Here is a 25,597-nt window from a genome sequence, read left to right as displayed (position 1 = left end):
ATAAAAACCATTTCAGAAAATCAAAGAGACACAAAAGAAGAAAGAAAGAAAAGTATTCCAACTCATTTTATGAAACTGATAAAATCTTCACACCAAAACTGGACCTGGATACTATAAGAAAGGAAAAGCCCAACATAATCACACTTAGTTCCTAGCTTCTGTTAGTTGGATGCTCTCACTTTAAATTTTGAGAGAGTGACAAAAAGATGGAAGGACAGCTCAGAAATATTTCTGGAAGCTGTATCAGTGAGAATGTCGCAGAGTCAGTGCTGAGTGCCAAGTGGCAGTGATGCCTGTAATGGTATCACCCTCAGCAGCATTCTAATGAAATGGATTCATTCAATTGCAGCTTAACCTTGGTGAGTTGCTGTTGCTTCCAACCCCAAACCCTGATTGATATACCATATAGAAATCATCTACCAAAACGTATAACCCTGTGCTGTTGAGTTGATTCCGACTCATAGCCAAAAAAACATATAGCAATTTTTTTTTTTTTAATAGGGAAACTATGGTGGTGTAGTGGTTAGGTGCTACGGCTGCCAACCAAAAGGTCGGCAGTTCAAATCCACCAGACGCTTCCTGGAAACTCTATGTGGCAGTTCTACTCTGTCCTATAGGGTCGCTATGAGTCAGAATCGACTCGACAGCAACAGGTTTGGTTTTGATTTTTAACAGGAAAACTTTAGGAGTATTGTCTCTAAGGTTAAGAAGACAAGGGTGTCACTATCCGACATTGTTCAAGAGTTCCCCATCAATGTAACAAGACATAAAAAATGAGAAATTAATATCAGAAAAGAAGAACCAAAATTGTTATTTTTATATATTTTTCTGTAGAGAACAGCAAGAGAGTTCAGCAAAGTTATTGGATGCAAGGCTAACATGTAAACATCAACAGCATTCATATATATTCTAGCAATAATCATTTAGAAAATGTAATTTAAAAAAACTCATAAAAACAAAAACTAAGAGGTACTTAAAAATAAAAGCACAATATTTCAGTGGGCAAAACATTAGATTTGATTAAAAGGTATAAACTAAAATCCAAATAAATAAAACAATATATTAATGAATATAAATTCTCCAATTTGGCCACATCTCATCAAATTAAGTTGAAAATTCAAAACTATTTAAATTAAAATTGCAACAATTTTAAATGGAAATTGATAAGCTGATTCTTAAAATTCACATGAATTATTATGGGACCAAGAATAGTCAAGATGATCTTGAAGAAGAATGGGGTACTTCTCCCAAAAGATATCAAGATTTATTATAAAGCCACAGTAAATTAAACAAGTATGATTTTCACGTAGGCATAGAAAATAGACTCATAAGAATAAACTAGAAAGTTCAACACAACCAGCATTTGTGGTTTGTGACAACAGGGTCACTAAACTCAGTAGGGAAAAGAATAAAATTGTATAACAAACAAAATACTAATATCAGGATATACAAAGAACTCCTAACAAGTAATAAAAGGACAAGGTAATAATTTACAGACAAATAAGTTAAAATGGCTAATAAACATGAAAAATATTCAACCTCAGTAGACAAGGAGAGCAAGGAGATTCATCAGATTGGTAAATATTAAAAATGTCTGAGAATGTTGGGAAATAGGAATTATTCTTATTCTTAAGAGTAGTATATGATATTCAATCTGTATGCTGAGCAAATAATACAAGAAGCTGGACTATATGAAGAAGAACGGGGCATCAGGATTGGAGGAAGACTCATTAACAACCTGTGTTATGCAGATGACACAACCTTGCTTGCTGAAAGTGAAGAGGACTTGAAGCACTTCCTAATGAAGATCAAAGACCACAGCCTTCAGTATGGATTTCACCTTAACATAAAGAAAACAAAAATCCTCACAACTGGACCAATGAGCAATATCATGATAAACAGAGAAAAGATTGAAGTTGTCAAGGATTTCGTTTTACTTGGATCCACACTCAACAGCTATGGAAGCAGCAGTCAAGAAATCAAAAGATGCATTGCGTTGGGTAAATCTGCTCCAAAGGACCTCTTTAAAGTGTTGAAGAGCAAAGATGTCACCTTGAAGGCTAAGATGCACCTGACCCAAGCCATGGTATTTTCAATCACATCATATGTATGTGAAAGCTGGACAATGAATAAGGAAGACCGAAGAAGAATTGACGCCTTTGAATTGTGATGTTGGCAAAGAATATTGAATATACCGTGGACTGGAAGAAGTACAACCAGAATGCTTCTTAAAAGCAAGGATGGCGATACTGCATCTGACATATTTTGGACATGTTGTCAGGAGGGATCAGTCCCTGGAGAAGGTCATCATGCTTGGCAGAGTACAGGGTCAGTGGAAAAGAGGAAGACCCTCAACGAGGTGGATTGACACAGTGGCTGCAACAATGAGCTCAAGCATAACAACGATTGTAAGGATGGCTCAGGACTGGGCAGTGTTTCGTTCTGTTGTGTATAGGGTTGCTATGAGTCAGAACCGACTCGACGGCCCCTAACAACAACAACTCTTAAGAGTAAATTCTGATACGATCACTCCAATGAAAAACTTGGCAGTGGTTGTTAAATTGAAGTTAACTAAAAAAAAAAAAAAAAAAATTTTTTTTTTTTTTTTTTATATCTTACAACCCAAAAGTTCTCTTTTAGGTATGTACCTGTCTTGGCTATTTAGAACTGCTATAACAGAAATACTTTTTTTTTTTTTTATATAACAGAAATACCACAAGTGGATCGTGTTAACAAAATTTATACTCTCACAGTCTAGGAGGCTAAAAGTCCAAATTCAGGGTGCCAATTCCAGGGGAAGTCTTTCTCTCTCTGTAAGCTCTCAAGGAAGGTTCTTGTCATCAATCTTCCTGGTCAAGGTGCTTCTCAGTGCAGGGACCCTGGGTCTTATTTCTTGGTGATATGAGGTCCCCCTGTCTCTCTGCTCACTTCTCTGTTTTATATTTCTAAAGAGATTGACTTAAAACACAACCTAATCCTGTAGATTGAGTCCTTCCTCATTAACACAACTGCCACTAATCCCACCTCATTAACATCATAGAGGTAGGATTTACAACACATAGGAAAATCACTTCAGATGACAAAATGGTAGACAATCGCACACTATTGGAAATTATGGCCTAACCAAGTTGACACACATTTTGGGGGGACATAATTCAACCTATAGCAACACCCATTTCCGTCAAGTTGATTCCAGCTCGTGGAGACCCTGTAGTGTTTCCAAGGCTGTAATCTTTACAGAGGCAGACTGCTACATCTTTCTCCCAAGGACAGATGGTGGGTTCAAACCACTGACCTTTTGGTTAGCAGCTGAGAACCTAACTACTGCACCACCAGGGCTCCTTTTCTAGGTATATAGAAAACTCCAAGAAAACTGTCACATAGTGACATATACAAAATGTACAAGGATTTCACTACACTATTCTTTGAAAGCATCAACTTTTAGAGACAAAGCCCATCAATAAGGAAATGGATTAATAAATTCTGATTTATTTACATGATGAAATACTACGCAGCCATTAGAATAAATTAGATTACATGTATCAACATTCATTTCCCTCAGAACGCATATATGGAGTCAACAAAATAAGTTATAGAATGATACAGAAACTATAATACCATTTAAACAAAATGTTAAAATACAAAACACAATCCTACAGTCTTTATGGATGTGGGCATATATGGTAAAACTATAAAACCCATAGAGGAAGAAGCACATCAACTGCAGCAAAGTGATAACTTCTGGAGAAGGAAGGAAGGTAATGGAATTGGAACAAAGAGGAACTCAACTATTATATTTTTATTTTTTTATAACACAATTGCTAATAATTTTCTCGGAGGTCGGTATCTGGGATACTTATTACAGTACACTGTGTATTTTTAGGCATTCAAAATATTCCATAATAAGAGAACTTACAATTAATACATAGAGCGTAGCCAGTATGTGAATCAATGTGACCTACAAATCGAATGGTGTTGTTGAAAAACAATTTCGCTAACGTGAAAACCCCAGAACTACATCATTTCCTATATCCAGGACAAGATCACTTATTCCTACCCTGTAAATTATGAGATTACAGCATGATCATATTGACATTGTTATTTAAAAAAAATCTGAGACTGGGGAAGCAAATGCTCTGAACTGACATCATAGAGCTCTCAAAAAATACAGGTATTTTGCCTACATCATCATAGTTAGGAGCCCTGGTGGCGCAGTGGTTAAGAGCTCGGTCGGTAACCAAAAGGTCAGCAGTTTGAATCCACCAGCCACTCCTTGGAACCCTGTGGGGCAGTTCTACTCTGTCCTATAGGGTTGCTATGAGTCAGAACTGACTTGATGACAATGGGTTTTGGTTTTTTTTTTTTTAAGCATAGTTAATGTGGGCTTGAGAACTATATTCTTTTCAACTTGATTTTAATTAGCCTGTTAGCAATAAAATTGTGTGTCCATTGTTTGAGGATGCTTTTTGGGTAAAATATAATTCTGTATTGTATGAGTACACTGCTGTATACCATGGACAAATGTGCCTTTATAATCATTTAAAAAAGGAAACTCATTTAAAGAACAACTAGTGTTCTGATAACTTCAAGAGAAAACTACCCATTATTTCTAGAGCAACTGGAGCTTTCATGCTTTTAATGAGGGGCACACTTAGAACTAATGTAGGAAATAAGAAGTTAGATATGAAACAACTAGCAATTCTTCACATTTTAAGAATAATTCATTTATGATGAAGATTAAGGACCTTAATTGCCATTCAACATTCATTTCTTGTAGCCTTGTTTTACATATTCAGGTTGCTAGAATTTCAATCATGTGTCATACACAGGAATTAAAAAAACGACATAGAGTTTATATTCAAGATGAAATTTCTGGTACATTTCATTTCACCTTTTAGTTATAGAAAAGGGTCCTAAGGTTGTCTTGTGTTTTGTCAGATGTAACGACTCAGCAATCAACATAATCATTGAGTACCGATACTGATAATCAGTAAATGGCATCTAATTTTATGTCATTCAAACTTATTGCCATCCAGTCGATTTTGACTTGTAGTGACCCTATACGACAGAGTAGAACTGCCCCACAGGGTTCCCAAGGAGTGGCTGGTAGATACGAACTGCTGACCTTTTGGTTAGTAGCTGAGCTCTTTCTGTCATTAGTTGTGAAAAAATAGACCCCTACAAGCCTCTCGAAGTGAGTCTAAACACAGGGGTTAAGTGATCTGCCAAAGGCTGATCAATATTACTGGGGCCAACTTGTATGACGTCACTGCAGTCACCATGTTTTTTGTAGTCCATCAGTTCAGAGTGCTAAGAAGGTTAAAATTATAGGCTTGATCCTAAGTGATCCTGTTCTCTTACCCTGTTCTGTGAATACAGGCTACATTTTTAATCAGAACAGTATTTCTCATTGATTATGATTGTCATGGATTGAATTGTGTCCCTCAAAAATAAGTCTCAACTTGGTTAGGCCATGATTCCCAGTATTGTGTGGTTGTCCTCCATTTTGTGATTGTAATTTTGTTAAAGAGCACTAGAGTGGAATTGTAATACCCTTACTAAGGTCACATCCCTGATCCAATGTAAAGGAAGTTTCACTGGAGTGTAGCCTGCACCATCTTTTATCTTACAAGAGATAAAAGGAGAAGGAAGCAAACAGAGAGTTTGCTTCCTCATACCACCAAGAAAGCAGTGCTGGGAGCAGAGTGTGTCCTTTGGACCTGGGGTTCCTGTGCAGAGAAGCTCCTAGTTCAGGGGAAGGTTGATGAGAAGGACCTTCTTCCAGAGCCGAAAGGGGAGAAGGCCTTCCCCTGGAACTGACACCCTGAATTTGGACTCCTAGCCTACTAGACTGTGAGACAATAAAATTACTCTTTGTTGAAGGCATTTACATGTGGTATTTCTGTTACAGCAGCACCAGATGACTAAGGCAAAGAGGAAAAAACCAGAGGTGATTTAGAAATCAATTAGTTTAGCCCTGATATTTTACAGATAAGAAACATCATATTCCATAACTCCCCAATCCTTAAGCGTGGGCTGTGCACAGAGAGTTCCTTCCAAAGAGGACAGTATGAATGGGGGAAAAAGAGTGACTTTACAGTGGAGAAACCTGACAAACACTATCTCAGCCAGGTGATCAAGGTAAACATCGGCAGTGACAGGACATGTGGATATTGTTCACCTTTGATGTAATGTGATGAGAATGGCACTTCACCTCCACAGACTTCTTCCCAAAAACACATACCCCAGCCTAACTATAAGAAAAACATCAGACAAATCACAATTGAGGGACAGTCTACAAAATACCTGACTAAAACCCAGTGCCATTGAGTCGATTCCGACTCATAGAGACCCTATAGGATAGAGTAGAAATGCCCCATAGAGTTTCCAAGGATCGCCTCGCGGATTTGAACTGCCGACCTTTGGAATACCTGACTAGTACTGCTCAAAACCGTCAAGAGGTCATCAAAGACAGGAAAGTTTGAGAAAATGGCAAAACCAAGAGAAGCCTAAAGAAATGTGGTGACTAAATGTAATGTGGTATATTGGATGGGATCCTGGAACAGAGAAAGACATTAGGTAAAAACTAAGGAAATCTGAATAAAGTGTGAACTTTTGTTAATAACATATCATTATTGGTTCACTGATTGTGACAACTGTACCATACAAATATTATATGTTAATAATATAGGGAAATGGGTGTGAGGTATAATGGGAACTCCCAGGACTCTCTCCACAATTTTTCTGTTAAATCTAAAACTATTCTAAAACAGGAAGTTTATTTTAAAAAGTGAAGCCCAAAGAGGTAGCCCAAAGACCCAAGGTGAAGCCTGGGTATGCTGTTTACTCTGTGGGCAAGTTACTTACCATAAGCCTTTGCTGGTTTGGAGAATGAAGACGGTATGGTCTGCCCTAATTATCTCACAGAGCTATTGTGACATCAGTGGAATTAATACGTGCAAAAGCAATTTAATCAAAGGACTAATTATTACTAAATGTTTCACCCAAAGCTCCACAGTTCTTTTAGGAAAAGGTCAAATTAGTTAGAATTCTTATCTGCGGTTAATCCAGTTTTTTCCCCAATCATTCCTTACTGATCTGCACTCAAAAACTTGTAGCCCAGTGGTTTCAAGGGCAAATTACTCATATTATAATCTGTGGCTGCAGTTTATTTTTCTATTAGGGTTAGCATCTCAAAAGAGCGCACAGTTGCCCATAACAGGGCCCAGAGTATGTAATGTGCAGACAAACACCACATCTTGAAAAGTAACTCTAAACAATATTTATTGTGGATCAATATCATTTCTGTATATGAAAGAAAATGTGTTTTCTATTAAGTACAATACTTTATAGCAGGTATCCAAAGTGCAGCGTCCAAGGGCAATACTCTGTGGTCCAGAAAAAAAATATATTAGAACTCTTATAATTTTTAAAATGCATACTCTTGGAATTTCTATTTTTGCATGTTTATAATTTACGTGGTATATTAATATACCCAGTGCCGTCAAGTCGATTCCGACTCATAGCGACCCTATAGGACAGAGTAGAACTGCCCCACAGAGTTTCCAAGGAACACCTGGTGGATTCAGTAGTACGCATCTACAAAACATACACACTTGTATTTTAGAGTGCTGATTGGGAGCATGTACAAAAAGATTTGGAGACCACTTTACTGGGGGCAGGAGAAATGGGATCATTGGATGGATAAGTACTAACTTGATTCTTAGTCTTTTTATTCCCCCTTAAAACAATAGCAGAGATAAGTAGCATATTTTTACCTAGGAATGTTTCAAATTGTAGGCTCTGCCACTTACTGGCTTCTGTGCCTTGCACAAATTACTTAATCTCTCTAATCCTTAAAGTGGGGATAATAACAGTGCCTACCTCCTGGTGGTGTTTTCCCAGGTAGAAGGGGAAGGAGAAGGAAGTTCTTATTTCCCCATGATGGAAACTTTCTTAATCAGAAGGCTAAGTGGTATAAAACCTGCAGGCCACCCTGCTCAGATGTGTCTTTCCACTTGTTGGTCGACAAACTTTGATCAGGCTTCTAGTACCTCTGAGACAGAGCAAATGAGAGAAAAATGAGGTGCAGGCTACTGCAACTAGAGATTTATGCAATGAGCTGGGAGGAACGGCATGAGCCTTTGCCAACCATTCTAGCCAGGAAACAGAGCGATAGGAGATGCATATGAACTGGGCTCAGTACCACCATTATTGATTTGTCTTTTATAAAAAAATAGATTTTTATATACAGTGTTAATATTCACCTGATGAAAGGGAATATGCAAGGCATCCCAAGCAAGGGGAACAATATGTGCAAACCCATGGAAGTATGAAAATGCATGGAGGTGTGAGGACTCTGTCAACGGTAAATGCTGTCATGGCAAGAACCATGCTTATTTGGCCCACCGTCGTATGTATGCCTTATGTATACCAGTTGCCATAGAATCAATTCCTGTTCGTGGTGACCCCACGTGTGTTGGAGTAGAAATGTGCTCCCTGGGGTTTTCAATGGCTGATTTTTTTGGAAGTAGGTTGTCAAACCTTTCTTCTGAGACACCTCTGGGTGGACTTAAACTTCCAACCTTTTGGTTAGCAGTTGAGCACATAAGCCCTTTGCACCACCCAAGGACTCCTCATACACATTAACTTAATTAAATCTTCACAACAACCCTGATGTGCTATTATTATTCTTATTTTACAAATGAGGAAACTGAGGCAGAGAGAGGTTAAGTAACTTAACCAAGGTCACAGAACTTGTGTCCATGACAGGATTTGAATCCAGGCCAGGGCACCAGAGTCCGCGCTCTTAAACTTGACAGTTTGTTCGGAAGAGGAAGATGTAGGAAAATAGAGAATAAAGTGCCATGATCTTTCACCCAGAAATTTTTGAGGTCAGATGTATTTCAGGATTCAGAAACTTTCAAATTTTAGAGAGGCAATACAAAAAATATATATATATATATATGTTTTATTACACTCAAGCAGGACCTGGGGCTAAACCTCAAAAACAATCGCACTGATGGTTGATATTTTTGTAGTAAATGTGTGAGCAAAGACTATAAGTAACTTCACATCAGTTCCAGCCAAACTGTGCCGCCGTGTGTATTACCACAAAACTGCCGATGTTCGGAGCTTTTTGGATTTTGGATTTGTGGATAAGGGCCCTGCAGTGGTGGAGTGCGTCTGAGGAGGGTAGAAAGGGAAGCAGGTGATGGTGGGCGGTTAACCTGGAGAAAGGCTGGGAAAACCTGCTCCTTTGTGGAGAGAGAAGGGGGGCAAAAGGAAGATCAATAAAGTTAGGCTCCAACTCTTTATTCCTAACTCTGCTCTTACCAAAGGTCAGATGTCAGGCCTACCTCACCTCATTTTCCTAAGGGTCTAGAATGCCCTGTCTTTGCTTTTCCTCTGAAAAGTCAAGGGTGATTTTGCCTTTTCCTGACAGATATAAGTAAGACAGAGAATGAGGAGAGAGATCGAGGGGATGGATGTTTCCCATTTGCCTTTTACAACTAATAACAGCCCCGTTTTTGCTACCAGCAGGAATGGGGAGGGGGGAATACCTTAGAAATCTGTTCAAACTGTGAGTGGTGCTTAAGGGATAAGTGAAGCAAAACTGAAAGTTTTGTGATACCAGGAAAAGAGAGAGTTCATTGTGATCCCTGGAAAAGAGACAGAGACAGAAAGAATATACGAGATTATTAATCAATCCAACATGCGAGAGAAGAAAAAAAAATTGGGCCTCAGCAGAACCAATGAAGACTGAGAAACATACCCTGAAAGGTATGGTAAAGCCAGTGAGCAGAGATGGCTCTGCTTCCTTTTTCCATTAGGTCTGTAGCATCTATCACTGTACTTCGCCTTCCCAGCCACAACCAGGCTCAGGCTACAAGGAACTCCAGGTATCTTTGTTCAAGAGACTTGGGGCAAGGGGTTCTTAGTGCAATTAGGTAATAAAAATTAGATAATAGAGGGGAAATATAAGAGTGTTCCTGGTGTTCCCAGGAGTGACTCTGGTTATATTAATCCAATCGAACATTGTTAAACATAGTGTTGAGTGCTAGAACACTTGCAATGCTTAAGGAACATGTTGAACAAAAAAATTAAGAGGCTCCATTCTGATCCACAGCTGATTTCTGAAATGGTATTATAAATGTCAGGTTTCTTATGGGTTAAAAAGTCTTTATTAGGCTGGCCTGAAAATTTAAGATTTATGGAAAATATATTCCAAAGAACCGACTTTAGAATACAACCACATAAGTTGGGGACTGCCTGTTTTTATATTCCTTTTGCTGAAGTTACTAAAATTAGTGGCAAAATAGAAATAAAAACATAATATATTCCCGTGACTCAACAGGAAGGCACCATCTTCAAAACCAAAGCTTAATCTTAGAGTCAATATTATTTTAGTGGGCATTTTGTAGACCCAAAAAGAATAAGCTGCCAAACCACTCTGTATGGCCATGGTTAAAGGAGAAATTCTCCTTTTGTCTTAACAATTAAAGTATCTCCATGCGGTTTAATTATCAGTGTGAATGGGGTGTAAGTAGTACACTGATCAAATCCATTGATGTTACAAAACTTAAAGGAATAGCAAATAGGATAGGTAACAGACACAAACATTATCCTCTCCCATCTCAGTTTCCATCATCCAAAATGGCAGCCATTTGGAGGATCATGTTGTGTATAGAATGGAGAAAGGAACTGGGATGTTTAGCCTAAGAGAGAAAAGACTTGTCAGTGGCAGGGAGTTGGAGAGGAGTTACATAGAAGTGAGATTTCATCCGATTTGATCCATGAGGCTCTAATGGACACATCTAAGAACAATGGAAGATAGATTTTCTTCAGTACAGGAAAAGATAAACATCTCATACAAGTATAATTTTGCTGAAGATCATTCAAAAGCAGTTGCAGCAATACATTGACAGGGAACTGCCAGAAATTCAAGCCAGATTCAGAAGATGATGTGGAAAAAAGGATATCATTGCTGATATCAGATGGGTCTTGGCTGAAAGCAGAGAATACAGAAAGATGTCTATCTGTGTTTTTTTGATTATGCAAAGGCATTCGACTGTGTGGATCATAACAAATTGTGGATAACACTGAGAAGAATGAGAATTCTAGAACACTTAATTGTGCTCATGAAGAACCTGTATTTAGACCAACAGAACAAGGGGATACTGCGTGGCTTAAAGTCAAGAAAGGTGTGCGTCAGAATTGTATCCTTTCACTATACTGATTCAATCTGTATGCTGAGCAAATAATCCGAGGAGCTGGACTATGTAAAGAAGAACGGGCATCAGGATTGGAGGAAGACTCATTAACAACCTGTGTTATGCAGATGACACGACCTTGCTTGCTGAAAGCGAAGAGGACTTGGAGTACTTACTGATAAAGATCAAAGACTACAGCCTTCATTATGGATTACACCTCAACATAAAGAGAATAAAAATCCTCACAACTGCACCAATAAGCAACATCATGATAAATGGAAAAAAGATTAAGATTGTCAAGGATTTCATTTTACTTGGATCCACCATCAACAGCCATGGAAGCAGCAGTCAAGAAATCAAAAGTCGCATTGCACTGGACAAATCTGCTGCAAAAGACCTCTTTAAAGTGTTGAAAAGCAAAGATGTCACCTTGAAGACTAAGGTGCGCCTGACTCAAGCCATGGTGTTTTCAGTTGCTTTATATGCATGGGAAAGCTGGACAATGAATAACGAAGACTGAAGAACTGATGCCTTCGAATTATGGTGTTGGCAAAAAATATTGACTATACCATGGGCTTCCAGAAGAACAGAAACTCTGGTGGCGTAGTGGTTAAGTGCTATGGCTGCTAACCAAGAGGTCAGCAGTTCGAATCTGCCAGGCGCTCCTTGGAAATTCTATGTGGCAGTTCTACTCTGTCCTATAGGGTTGCTATGAGTCGGAATCGACTCGACGGTGGTGGGTTTGGTTTTTTGGGGCCAGAAGAACGACCAAATCTCTCTTGGGAGAAGTACAGCCAGGATGTTCCTTAGAAGCAAGGATGGCAAGACTTTGTCTTACATATTTTGTACATGTTAGCAGGAGGGACTAGTCCCTGGAGAAGGACATTAAGTTTGGTAAAGTAGATGGTCAGTGAAAAAGAGGAAGACCCTCAACGAGATGGATTGACACAGTGGCTGCAACAATGGGCTCAAGCATAACAATTGTGAGGCTGACATAGGACTGGGCAGGGTTTCGTTCCATTGTACCTAGGATCTCTATGAGTCAGAACTGACTCTAGGAAAAGATAACAAAATTCTTCAAAAAGAGATAGCAAGCTTCCTCTTCCCATATGCATTCAAAGGATAAACATTATGAATTGGGCATAGGAGATTCTTACATTGGGCAGAAGGATAAAGTAGACGATCTCCAAGTCCCTCTTCCAATTCTAAAACTCTATAATCCATGAAAATCATAATAACTACTTCCTCTTTCCTCCCCCAGCAATATGATAGCCTCAAAATTAGATGCCAAGGAGAAAATTCAAGTTGATTCTAAGACCCCAGTTGGTCATAGAATTGTGTAATTAAGTTTTAAGTGTTCTGATGGAGCCAAACAACCTGAGACTGCCCATTTCATTAGTCATGGAGATACACTTTTGGGAACCAAAATCTGTAGTAGGCAAAACTCAGTCCAAGCCATGTGGCTTTCCATCAGTGTATGATTACAAAAGAGGCAGAAATTATGATAGCTCAGAAGGGGAAAAGTCAGCAGAATTCATTATCCTTTTAAAACACATCCTTTGATCCTGCCTTCTACTCTATTGCATGCACTGTTTCTTGGCCTATCTAGTGGTCGGTGAGGTCAAGATAATGTTGTTTATCTCTGGTTTCCTTTATATTGGCTTTAGAGAGACTGAGCCAAGATTAGCAATTCTCGTTACTTTTTAGAATAGTTACTATTTACGGAGTTCCAGGTTTTCATTGTTGGTAATCTTTTGGAGTTCTCCAGTCTGCAGTAGCAGATTCTGCCTGATCTTTATGCGTGTAACATCATGGCATTACAGCGTGCTCATATAGAAGTCCGTTTTTCTCTAACATCCACCAAATTTGGGATTATTTGGTTGATGTTGGTTTTCCATCTTGAATGCAAATTTCGTGAGTATAGATAACTTATCTGGTTTATTTAGCATTCTATTTCCAGCACCTAGCAGAGTATTGTTGCTGTTATTAATAGTTGCCAGTCAATTCCACTCATGGGGACTACATGTGTTACAGAGTGGAACTGCTGCATAGTGTTTTCTTGGAAACAATTTTGAAGGAGCCTTAGTGGTACAATGGTTAAGTACTTGTTTGCTAACCAAAAGCCAGTGGTTTGAACCCACCAGCTGCTCTGTAGGAGAAAAGACTTGGCAACCTGCTCCCATAAAGATTACAGCGTAGGAAAACCTATAGAGGGGTTTTACTCTGTCTGATACTGTCACTATGAGTCAAAATAGACTTGATGACAAACAGCAATCTTAATGAAAGTAGATTGGCAGGCCTATCTTTTGTGGTACTGCTGGGTAGGTTCAAACCACCAACCTTTAGGTTTGTAGTCCAGAGCAAACTGTGTCACCTAGCACAGTGTTAGCACTCAATAAATACTGAATTGAATGAATAAATCTAGCAAGGGAATGACTGCCTACCCCCTCCAATGCTTCTCATCTATCCCACACCACCCCCTCACCTCCCACACTTACTTATGCAGGACAGTGTCTTGAAAGAACAGAAGCAGCCTTCTTTTTTGTTTAGCAATTGCATAAAGAAAGGAGTCGTGCCTTAAGCCATTACCCAGGAAGTAGTGAGTATAAACCAAAACAAAAAGCACTTTTGGTTACATCCTCAGAGCCTAGAGGTTCAGGAGTTTTCGGTTCTTGATGCAGGCAGAGATCACAGCCACATGAGAGCTGCAATCAATTCTGAGACCCTACTTTACTTTCGTGCCCCCTTGTCTTGGATCAGTGCAAAGACCCTATTTCTTTTAACCTACTTCATTAATCCTGGTTTTAACCATATCAAATGGACAGTTCATAGTGGCGTAATGACAGTACATCTGGCTTTCAAGCTCTAGCTTGCAAATCCCCACCAGGAGAGCTTCCTTACCTAAGTAAATATCACCTCATGGGACAAGCAGTCCCACCATAAAGTTTAAGTAAATACGGAAAGACTACCAGCCCCTTAAATACCTTCTAATGCCCTTCCAGGCAACATTCCTCCCTGGCAAGTGGGACAAAGGCAGCACTTGCTCCCTGGGTATTGGGAAGTGGAGAGATAAGTAGTATTAAAACACTAACTTGCCCTTTTCTGAAATTTTGCCAGAAGCAGGTTGTAATCTAGTTTTAAACCCATGAAAATCCTAATAATAGAAGTATCTTGGTTTGTACATTGTTTACTCCACCACCTGTCAGTTTGTCTACTATGGTGGCTTGCTTGTTACTGTGAGGCTGGAAGTTCTGCCGCTGATATTTCAAATATCGGCAGGGTCACCCATGGTGGAAAGGTTTCAGTGGAACTTCTAAACTAAGACTTAGGAAGAAAGGCCTGGTGATCTACTTCCAAAAATCAGCTAATAACAACCCTACTAATCACCACAGAACACTGTCTGCGTCACTGGCTTCGGACACATCATCCGGAGGGAGCAACTGCTGGAGGAGGACATCATGTTCACTGAAGCAGGGGGTCAGCAACGGTGAGGGAGACCCTCGGTGAGAGGGACTGGCACAATAGCCACAATGGTGGCCTCGAGTATGGCGGCAAGTTTAAGGATGCCACAGGACAAGGCAACATTTCATTCTGTTGTACATTAGGCTACCAGGAATCTGAGTTAATGTGAAGGCAGCTATCTATATCGTTTACTTGTTCCATAAACACTCATGTGTATTATTTCATTTAATCTCTGTAATAACACTGTGAGGATTATTGCTGTTGTTATTTTCATCCATTTTGCATATGCAAAAACACCAGGGTTTACATGACCCTTTTTGGGTCAAAGTGCTAGTTAGAGGCAAAGCTGGGTCTCTTAACCTCTAAGTGACAATGCAATGTGGTTCAGGAAGCATAGGACTACCCCACCTCAAAAAAAAACCCAGTGCCATTTTTTTGCATAGGACTAAAAAAAACTAAAGCCCTTTAATTCCAACTCTTTTATTTATTATCTATGTGACATTTGAACAAATACTTTGCATTTTCTGAGCTTTAGTTTCCTTAACAATTTAAAAAATGGGGACTAAGGAGATAAGGAAGGATAAGGAGGGATGGCTGTTGATAATTGGCCTGTTTGTAGGTTAAAATGCTTTGTAAGGTGTAACCGTGAGATGGAATTACCCTTCTTATTTCCAGCACAGGTGCAACCATGGGGCTTTGGAATCAGAGAGGCTTCGTTCAAGTCTCAGTGCCACTCTTTCTAGTTGTGCGACCTTGGTCAATTCCTTAACCTCTCTAAGCTTCATTTTCCTCAGCTGTTAAATGGGACTAACAAAACCTGCCTTATATGGCTGATGTGAAGATTAAGTGGGACTAAGTGTATAAAACCAAAGGCACTAAACGGATGGTAGTAAAAAACGGATGGTAGTAGTAAGGACAAATGGTTAAGTGCTGGGCTAATAACCAAAAGATTGGTGATTTGAACCAAACGGGTAAGGTCAAAGCCATGAACACGCCATGGAGCTCAGTTCTACTCTGCATGGATGGGGTTGCCGTGAGTTGGAACTGACTAGGTGGCAATTGGTTTTGTTTTTTTTAGTAATAATAATGATGATGACAGTAGTTACGTCTTTTTTTTTTTACAGTTAAAGAAACTGAGATTCAGTAGCTTATTGATTTGGTCTCAGGGTACTCAGACAGCAGAGCAGCAAAAGACTTCATATACAAGTTTGTCTGGTGTTTACTCTGGGGGGAAGCAGATTTGGTGGTAGAAACTGGGAATGAGAAGAAACTTTTCTTTTTCTCACCATCCTACCACTCCTACCCAGCCTAGTCCACAGGCTCTGTTCCTGTAGGATTTGGGAAAACAGGAGCCAGCAGATGCCCAGAGAGGAACTAGTACATAAAGAAACTTCTATCTAACTACAGGAGTGCCAAGAAATCCTAAGCAAAAAGTTGGATTACTAGTGGGAACATTACTAACAGCCCAGGTTTCCATATTACTAGAACAAAGCTTCTTCCTGTTGAGGACAAGATCTGAATTTGTGCCAGTTTTTTTTTTTCTGGCCAACCCAGGACAAAGGAAGCAAGCTTCTGAGGTGAAACTAGTTTGTCTCTTGGTGCTCCCTCTGCTGGTTGGCTGACAGCTTAATGCAACAGAGCAAAGTGACTCAGAAAATTTTATAATAAACGAGCCATTGTTACCTTACTAGGTCACAGAGGAAAAGTTCTCAAGAATAATGAAGGTTATGGGAACATGTGGCATAGTATCATGTAATAATTCACTTAAAGGTAGACGAATCTGAAACAGGGTGTTTGGGAGGAGAGAGAGAAAATACTGGTAAAGCAAAGAGCATCTACACTTCCAAACCAGGTTGCTGGGTTTATGCTGGGACGTTGGGATTTAATTAAAGTTTGACAGAAAGGAGTAAGAATTATCAATCTGGATTATGCTAATGCATTTCTTTGAGTTTCTCATTTGAATGAATACCTGTTACAATTTTGTAAAATTGCAATTTTGTGAAATTTATTATCTTTATAAGGATACACCATCTATTTTTGAGACAGAGGTAGGAAAAACTGGATCAAAATCATGCAGGTCAATAGGAAACTTACTTTTTAAAGTTTTTTTTAAATTTTTTTAGGCTTAGAAAACACATATATGGAAACTTCAGGTAATCACTTAAACTTCTTTAAAAAAAAAAATCCTGACTGGTTTTGTCTGCATGGGGAAAGGGAAATGGAAAAATCGAGACAGATATGTAGATACTTCAGACGAAAGAGGGTCTGAAATATTCAGATATTTCAGACCAACCACAAGTTGCTGTGCAGTCCATTCCAACTCGTGGCGGCTCCCTGTGTGTCACAGTAGAATTGTGCACCATAGGGTTTTCAATAGCCGATTTTTTTTTGGAAGTAGATCTCCAGGCCTTTCTTCCAAGGTGCTTCTGTGTGGTACCTTTGGGTGGACTTGAACCTTCAACTTTTTGATTAGCAGCCGAGTATGTTAACCCATTTGCACCACCCAGCCACTCCAGTATTTGAGACAGAAGCTCTTGAATTGCCAACCAGTGCTCTCCAAGGTGGGGTGGTCGTGATGATCCATTAGAGTGTGGAATAAAAATACATTAACTTTTTTTTTTTTACCTCACACCTTTTGCCTTTCAGATTTAGTGTTTTCTATAAAATGTGCTGATTAGTACAGTAGTATAGTATGACATTTATAAACAAACATATATTTGGACTGCATGGTCAAAAACTTTACTATCGGGAGTGCACAACGAAATTTGGAGATCACTGATCTAGAGATTGGCTCAATGCTACACTTAACAGGGCAGAGTAGGTTTAAAAAAACCAAAATCCAGTTGCCATTGAGTTGGCTTCAACTCATGGTGACCTCATTTGTGTTAGCGAGTAGAACCGTGCTCCATAGGGTTTTCGGTGGCTAAGTTTTTGGAAGTAGATTGCCAAGCCTTTCTTCTGAGGAAACTCTGGGTGGACTCTAACCTCCAACCTTTCAGTTAGCAGCCAAGCGCATTAACCATTTACACCACCAGGGACTCCAGAGTAGACATACATTCATAGTTGAATATGATTATTTGCCCTGGCATCAACATGTGAAAAATATTTAGTGAATATGGATTGTGTGCCAGTGCTATGCTAGGCTGAGTTTGAAAGCCTTTTGTGACATAATCTCTCTACCATTGTTGAACAGCTGTTACCTTTGGAACATCCCTTCTTATATTGAATCTACACGTGACATGTGATAGTCCACTTTGGAAATACAAATTTTATTGGTCTAAGTTTCGCCTATAGGAGCAACAACAGATAGCTTTAAATAACTGAAGGCAGCTCAAATCTATCTTTTATTCTTCTATTCCCCAGGGCCCTCCTTAGGATCTTTAACTGTTTCTAATGTAGCATGGAGTACTGTCTACTCTTTTGAATGGTGTCATGGATTGAACTATGTCTCCCAAAAATATGTGTCAAATTGGCTAGGCCATGATTTTCAATATTGTGTGGCTGTCTTCCATTTTGTGATCTGATTACTCTTCATTTTGTGATGTGTTATAAATCCTAGGCTCTGTCCCTGTGGTGGAGTCCTGGTGGCACTGTGGTTAAGAGCTTGACTGCTAACCAAAAGGTTGGTAGTTTGAATCCACCACCCACTCCTTGGAAACATTATGGGACAGTTCTACTCTGTCCTATAGGGTTGCTATGAGTCGGGATCCACTGGACAGCAACGGGTTTGGTTTCACCTTCCAGGCTAAGAAAGACTAGAAAGAAAGGCTGGTGATCTACTTCCAAAAATTAGGCAATGACAACCCTATGGATCACAACAGAATATTGCCCGATATAGTGCTAAAAGATGAGTTCCCTAGGTTGGAAGGCACTCAAAATACACAATGGCCACCATAAAGGACTTGAGCATACCAATAATTGTGAAGATGGTACAGGACCAGGCAACATTTTGTTCTGTTGTACGTGGGGTTGGCACAAGTTGATGCTGACTCGATGGCAACTAACAACAACAACAAGGAGTCCCCTATGTATAGAAGAAGGACTTGAGGCTCAGAGCATTTAAGTGACCCAACAAATAAGAACCCTGGAAGGCATTAAACCTACATGTTCCAAGTTCAGATCCAGCCTGCTTCCTTCTGCCATGCTGTTACTCTTTCACATTCTAAGTAGAGGTTAAAGTATCCCATTTTCTCTTGTTCTCCTATCTAACCATTTTAAGAGCAGCAAATGAGGAGGCTTCTACACAGCCTAAAAAGGAAAACAAATACTATATCATCAGCTTTCACTTACATAATTGCTAATTGTGGTGAAAGATTTTTTTTCCTACACTGAATGCTGAAAAATATGGATCAAACAAAAAACATTCAAAACCTTTTTTCCATAAAGAAAGTTTTTAGTGTCTATTCAATTATATTTGGCTTAATTCTCATTAGAAATCCAATATGTGACTTGCTTCATGTTTTTTAGTATTATGTTTTAGTAGTGAAATTAATTCGTAGAGTGTGGATGATTCTAGGAAGACAGTAGTGAGCTGATTCTCAAATTTAAGTTAGACCTAATATTTTGGACAGATTTTTAATTTTATATATTTTTTGTTTGCAGCATGTCTCATCTTTGAGAAAAAATTTACAGAGTAAAATGCATAAATCCGAAATGCATAATTCTATAAATATTAACAAATGCACACACCCATGTAACCCATACCCCTACCAACATAGAGAATATTTCCATTACCTTTGAAAATTTTCCCAAGTCCCTTTTCACTCAGTCCACAGGGGGTATAACGGGAGGTTCTGTCAAAAAATTTATTGCAATTAAAATATACTATTCATTTCCTTTGGAGCCCTAGTGGCGCAGTGGTTAAGAACTTGGCTGCTAACCAAAAGGTCAGCAGTTTGAATCCACCAGCCCCTCCTTGGAAATCCTATGGGGCAGTTCTACTCTGTCCTGTAGAGTCACTATGAGTCGGAATCGACTGGATGACAGCTAGTTTGGGGTTTTTTTTTTTTTTTGGCTATTCATTCTCCTTATCTTCCAAACTAGTGATTCATTAAACAGGGCATGAAGTTCACTTGGTTGACAAGACGTATGAATAAACTGGTGTATGCGCCTACCTTTGCTAAAGGTTTCCAAAGCATCTACTTAATTTTTTACAAGAATTTTCTAATGGACAAGATGAAGATTATCTGTTTTCATTTCTGGCATCCACCTTTTCCCCCTTTTGGAAAATTGGGACAAAATAATCCTATTTTTCTGGTTCAACTCTTATTTTCCAAGACCTGCCAGAAATCGCATATGGTATCCCCAGAGTTACGATTGAGCCACATTAGCACCAGGGATATAATCCCTGCAGGCTTGTTGGTGTGAATTCACTTCAGGCAACTCTTCCACCACTAGGTCATCTGATCCTGGTCTGCAATAGTCAGCTTATCCTTTAATTACTCGTTCTCAACTTTGAACATGGCTTTAAAAGTCCCCTTTGTGTTGTATTTTCAGTTCCCAGACTTTCCTCCCCCCTCTCACCAATATCTGAAAAAGATTCAATAAAATCTGGAAACAGTGGTAGTGTTAATAATAAAATGAAGCCAAATCCTTGGACCTGTCAGCATTAATTGCTTTCAAAGTTTGGATTTTCTTTACAAAATTTGTTTCTTTATTTCCTCTTTGAAAACAAACTGGGGTTATTGAACGTCTGGGCTGGAATTTCTGCTGAAGAAAAATATTCAGAGGTCCTTGAATTGTGTCCAAGTTCTCAAGCCTTTTTGTAAGTAGGTAAAACCACTTGTTTGAAAAAAAAAAAAATTCTTCCCCACACTTAAGTGTTTCTTGTCATGTGCACTGGTGAGCAACTTTCGTTAAGATTATGAGTTGCATATAAGGACAGAGAGTGACAGGTTAAGAGGCTGGACTGTTCTGCACTACATTGAGTCCTCTAATGGGAAGAGAAGTTTATAAGTCTTTGAATTTAGAATTATAACATCATATGGGAAAATACTGATTTTTAAATTCCTGAATTTGCAAATTATTCTCAGTTAAGGGAAAGAAAAATTGGTACTTTTTCTATCTGTATTTTAATCTTCCTATTCATGAACATCACTCTTCACTTGTATAAAATATTTTTAAATTATCCCTGATTTAAGCCTCTCTCCTGAAAAAAGCTGTCATCAATTTTGTGTTTCCAACATCAGTATATTTCAAAAACTCATGCACTAACAACTGTTACAGGCCTAGTTTTAGGGATATTTTATTGGACACATTCCTCTTCCACTCTTGACTCCAGTGAGAAGCCTCCCAACAGGGGATGGGATCTGGTTTCCCAGGTAGAGATGGAGGGGGCCAGATGACACAGCTGGAAGGACAAGAGAATTAACTTTTATCAGTGGGAAATAGGAGGTGGGAGGGAGCAGGGAAGGCAAGCTCCTCCTTATGAACTGCTTTAAGGTATGGTTTTTCCCTAGTGTGGGTTCACAGATACCATGACCAGCTGTGCAGGTGCGCTTGTCACGTGACCTGGTGAGTCTCTCCTAGCTCATTGGGAAACAGCAGCCAGTGCCTTGCTTCCCAGCCATCCCTGCTTTACTTCTCTTTCTCCTCACTCTCACATCAGCAAGTAACCCCTGCTTCAGGCTATATTTTCAGGGAACCCAGGCTGAAACAGCTGTTGATTGGAAATTTATGTTAACCAGCACATTAAAAGTTCATCTCAGTATGCAGGGATGGTTCAACATTAGAAAAACAATTAATGTAACCCATCATATAAATAAAACAAAAGACAAGAATCACATGATTTTATCAATTGATACAGAAAAGGCATTCAACAAAGTTCAACACCAATTCATGATAAAAACTCTCAGCAAAATAGAAATAGAAGGAAAATTCCTCAACATAATAAAGGGCATTTATACAAAGCCAATAGCCAACATCATCCTAAATGGAGAGAGCTTGAAAGCTTTCCTCTTGAGATCGGGAACCAGATAAGGATGCCCTTTATCACCGCTCTTATTCAACATTGTGCTAGAGGTCCTCGCCAGAGCCATTAAGCTAGGTAAAGAAATAAAGGCATCCAGATTGACAAGGAAGAAGTAAAAGTATCTATTTGCAGATGACATGATCTTATACATAGAAAACCCTATGGAATCCTCCAGAAAACTACTGAAACTAATAGAAGAGTTCAGCAGAGTATCGGGATACAAGATAAATATACAAAAATCAGTTGGATTCCTCTACACCAACAAAAAGAACATCGAAGAGGAAATCACCAAATCAACAACATTTAAAGTGGCCACCAAGAAGATAAAATACTTAGGAATAAATCTTACCAGAGATATAAAAGACTTATACAAAGAAAACTACAGTACACTTCTGCAAGAAACCAAAAAAGACCTACATAAGTGGAAAAATATACTTTGCTCATGGATAGGAAGACTTAACATTATAAAAATGTCTATTCTACCAAAAGCGATCTATACATTTAATGCAATTCCGATCCAAATTCCAATGAGATGGAGAAACAAATCACCAACTTCATATGCAAGGGAAAGAGCCCCGGATAAGTAAAGCATTACTGAAAAAGAAGAACAAAGTGGGAGGCCTCACTCTACCTGATTTTAGAACCTATTGTACCGCCAGGAACTCTATAGGGCAGTTCTCGTCTGTCCTATGGGGTCGCTACGAGTCGGAATCGACTCGACGGCAGTGGGTTTTTTTTTTTTTATACAACCAGGAATCCCTGGTGGTATAGTGGTTAAGTGCTACAGCTGCTAACCAAAGGGTCGGCAGTTCGAATCTGCCAGGTGCTCCTTGGAAACTCTATGGGGCAGTCCTACTCTGTCCTATAGGGTCGCTATGAGTGGGCATCGACTTGACGGCACTGGGTTTGGTTTTGGTTTTTATTATACCACCACAGTAGTCAAAACAGCCTGGTACTGGTACAACAACAGATACATAGACCAATGGAACAGAATTGAGAATCCAGACATAAATCCATGCATGTATGAGCAGTTGATATTTGACAAAGGCCCCAAAACAGTTAAATAGGGAAAAGACAGTCTTTTTAACAAATGGTGCTGGCATAACTGGATATCCATCTGCAAAAAAATGAAATAAGACCCATACCTCACACCACGCACAAAAATGAGCTCAAAATGGATCAAAGACCTAAATACAAAATCTAAAACAATACAGATCATGAAAGAAAAAGTAAGGACAATGTGAGGAGCCCTAATACATGGCATAAACACTATACAAAACATTATTAAGAATGCAGAAGAAAAACTAGATAACTGGGAGCTCCTAAAAATCAAATATCTATGCTCATCTAAAGACTTCACCAAAAGAGTAAAAAGACTACCTACAGACTGGGAAGAAGTTTTTAGCTATGACATTTCCGATCAGTGCCTGATCTCTAAAATCTACATGATACTGCAAAAACTCAACTACAAAATGACAAATAACCCTATTAAAAAATGGGCAAAAGATATGAACAGACACTTCACTAAAGAAGACATTCAGGTAGCTAACAGATACATGAGGAAATGCTCACGATCATTAGCCATTAGAGAAAGGCAAATCAAAACTGCAATGAGATTTCATCTCACTCCAACAAGGCTGGCATTAGTCTAAAAAACACAAATGTTGGAGAGGGTGTGGAGAGATTGGAACACTTCTGCACTACTGGTGGGAATGTAAAATGGTACAACCACTTTGGAAATCAATTTGGCACTTCCTGACAAAGCTAGAAATAGAACTACCATACGATCCAGCAATCCCACTCCTTGGAATATATCCTAGAGAAATAAGAGCCTTTACCCGAACAGATATATGAACACCCATGTTCATTGCAGCACTGTTTACAATAGCAAAAAGATGGAAGCAACCAAGATGCCCATCAACAGATGGATGGATAAATAAATTATGGTATATTCACACAATGGAATACTACACATCGATAAAGAACAGTGATGAATCTGTGAAACATTTCATAACATGGAGGAATCTGGAAGGCATTATGCTGAGTGAAATTAGTCAGCTGCAAAAGGACAAATATTGTATAAGACCACTATTATAAGAACTCAAGAAATAGTTTAAACAAGAGGTGGGGCCAAGATGGCGGATTAGGTAGACGCTACCTCGGATCCCTCTTGCAACAAAGACTCGGAAAAACAAGTGAATCGATCACATACGTGACAATCTACGAACCCTGAACAAAAAACACAGATTTAGAGACAGAGAACGAACAAGAACTCAAGAAATAGTTTAAACAAAGAAGAAAATATTCTTTGACGGTTAAGAGAGCAGGGAGTGAGGAAGGGTGGGAGAGGGGTACTCACTAATTAGATAGTAGATAAGAACTACTTTAGGTGACGAGAAAGACAACACACAATACAGGCAAGGTCAGCATGACTGGACTAAACCAAAAGCAAAGAAGTTTCCTGAATAAACTGAATGCTTCGAAGGCCAGCGTAGCAGGAGTGGGGGTTTGGGGACCATGGTTTCAGGGAACATCTAAGTCAATTGGCATAATAAAATCTATTAAGAAAACATTCTGCATCCCACTTTGGATAGTGGCATCTGGGGTCTTAAAAGCTAGCAAGTGGCTATCTATGATGCATCAATAGGTCTCAACCTACCTGGATCAAAGGAGAATGAAGAACACCAAGGACACAAGGTGATTAAAAGCCCAAGAGACAGAAAGAGCCCCATAACCCAGGTTACATCAGCCTGAAACCAGAAGAACTAGATGGTGCCTGGCCACAACTGATGACTGTACTGACAGCGAACACAACAGAGAACCCCTGAGGGAGCAGAAGAGCAGTGGGATGCAGACCCCAAATTCTCATAAGACCAGACTTAATAGTCTGACTGAGACTAGAAGGACCCCAGTGGTCATGGTCCCCAGACCTTCTGTTGGCCCAGGACAGGAACCATTCCCTAAGCCAACTCTTCAGACATGGATTGGACTGGACAATGGGTTGGAGAGGGATGCTGGTGAGGAGTGAGCTTCTTGGATCAGGTGGACACTTGAGACTATGTTGGCATCTCCTCCCTGGAGGAGAGATGAGAGGGTAGAGGGGGTTAGAAGCTGGCGAAATGGACACGAAAAAGAGAGTGGAGGGAGGGTGTGGGCTGTCTCACCAGGGGGAGAGCAGTTGGGAGTATGTAAAACCAAAACCAAACCCACTGCTGTTGAGTTGATTCTGACGCATAGCGACCCTGTAGGAAGGAGCAGAACTGCCCCGTAGAGTTTCCAAGGAGTGCCTAACAGATTTGAACTGCCAATCTCTTGGTTAACAGCTGTGGCACTTGACCACTACGCCACCAGGGTTTCATGGGAGTATGTAACAAGGTGTATATAAGTTTTTGTGTGAGAGGCTGACTTGATTTGTAAACTTTCACTTAATGCGCAATAAAAATAAAAATAAAAAAAAGGTTCATCTCAGTCCAGTATAATTTTGTGAACCTACTATACACAAGGCACTATACAGGGTACTGGAAACCCTGGTAGAATAGTGGTTAAGAGCTATAGCTGCTAACCAAGAGGTCAGCAGTTTGAAACCATGAGGTGCCCCTTTGAAACCCTATGGGGCAGTTCTACCCTGTCCTATAGGGTCACTCTGAGTCTGAATCGACTTGACGGCAATGTGTATACTGGGTATTATGTGGGAACTAAAGACAAATAAGATTCAGTTCTTGACCTTAGGCACTAGTGGTCTAGAAGAGAAGATAAAACAAACACATAGTTCTGGAATAGGGATCAGAGGAGTGGGTTCTAAGTTTGGCTCTGCTGGTCACTGTTTTTGTTGTTGTTAGCTGCCACGGTGGAGTTGGCCCCGACTCATGGTGACCCCATGCACAACAAAACAAAATGCTGCCCAGTCCTATGTCATCCCTATGATCGACTGGGAATGAGACCATAGTGATTC

General features: G+C 39.5%; 1 protein-coding gene across 4 annotated transcripts in view; it reads right to left on the bottom strand.

Annotated features, from left to right (window-relative positions):
• Positions 1-25,597, bottom strand: part of TSHR (thyroid stimulating hormone receptor) — a 177,574-nt gene that overhangs the window by 118,104 nt on the left and 33,873 nt on the right. The window contains exon 2 of one of the 4 annotated variants that reach the window (XM_049899780.1): positions 19,410-19,468. The exons of the other annotated variants lie outside the window; for them this stretch is intronic. The gene's annotated coding sequence lies outside the window, so the exon portion shown is untranslated. The remainder of the gene's footprint in view (positions 1-19,409; positions 19,469-25,597) is intronic. 4 annotated transcript variants of the gene reach the window in all.

Source organism: Elephas maximus, chromosome 10 (genome assembly GCF_024166365.1).
Source record: "Elephas maximus indicus isolate mEleMax1 chromosome 10, mEleMax1 primary haplotype, whole genome shotgun sequence".
NCBI lineage: Eukaryota > Metazoa > Chordata > Mammalia > Proboscidea > Elephantidae > Elephas > Elephas maximus.
Note: the sequence above shows the minus strand (reverse complement) of the source record. Positions and strands in the feature narration are given on the sequence as shown.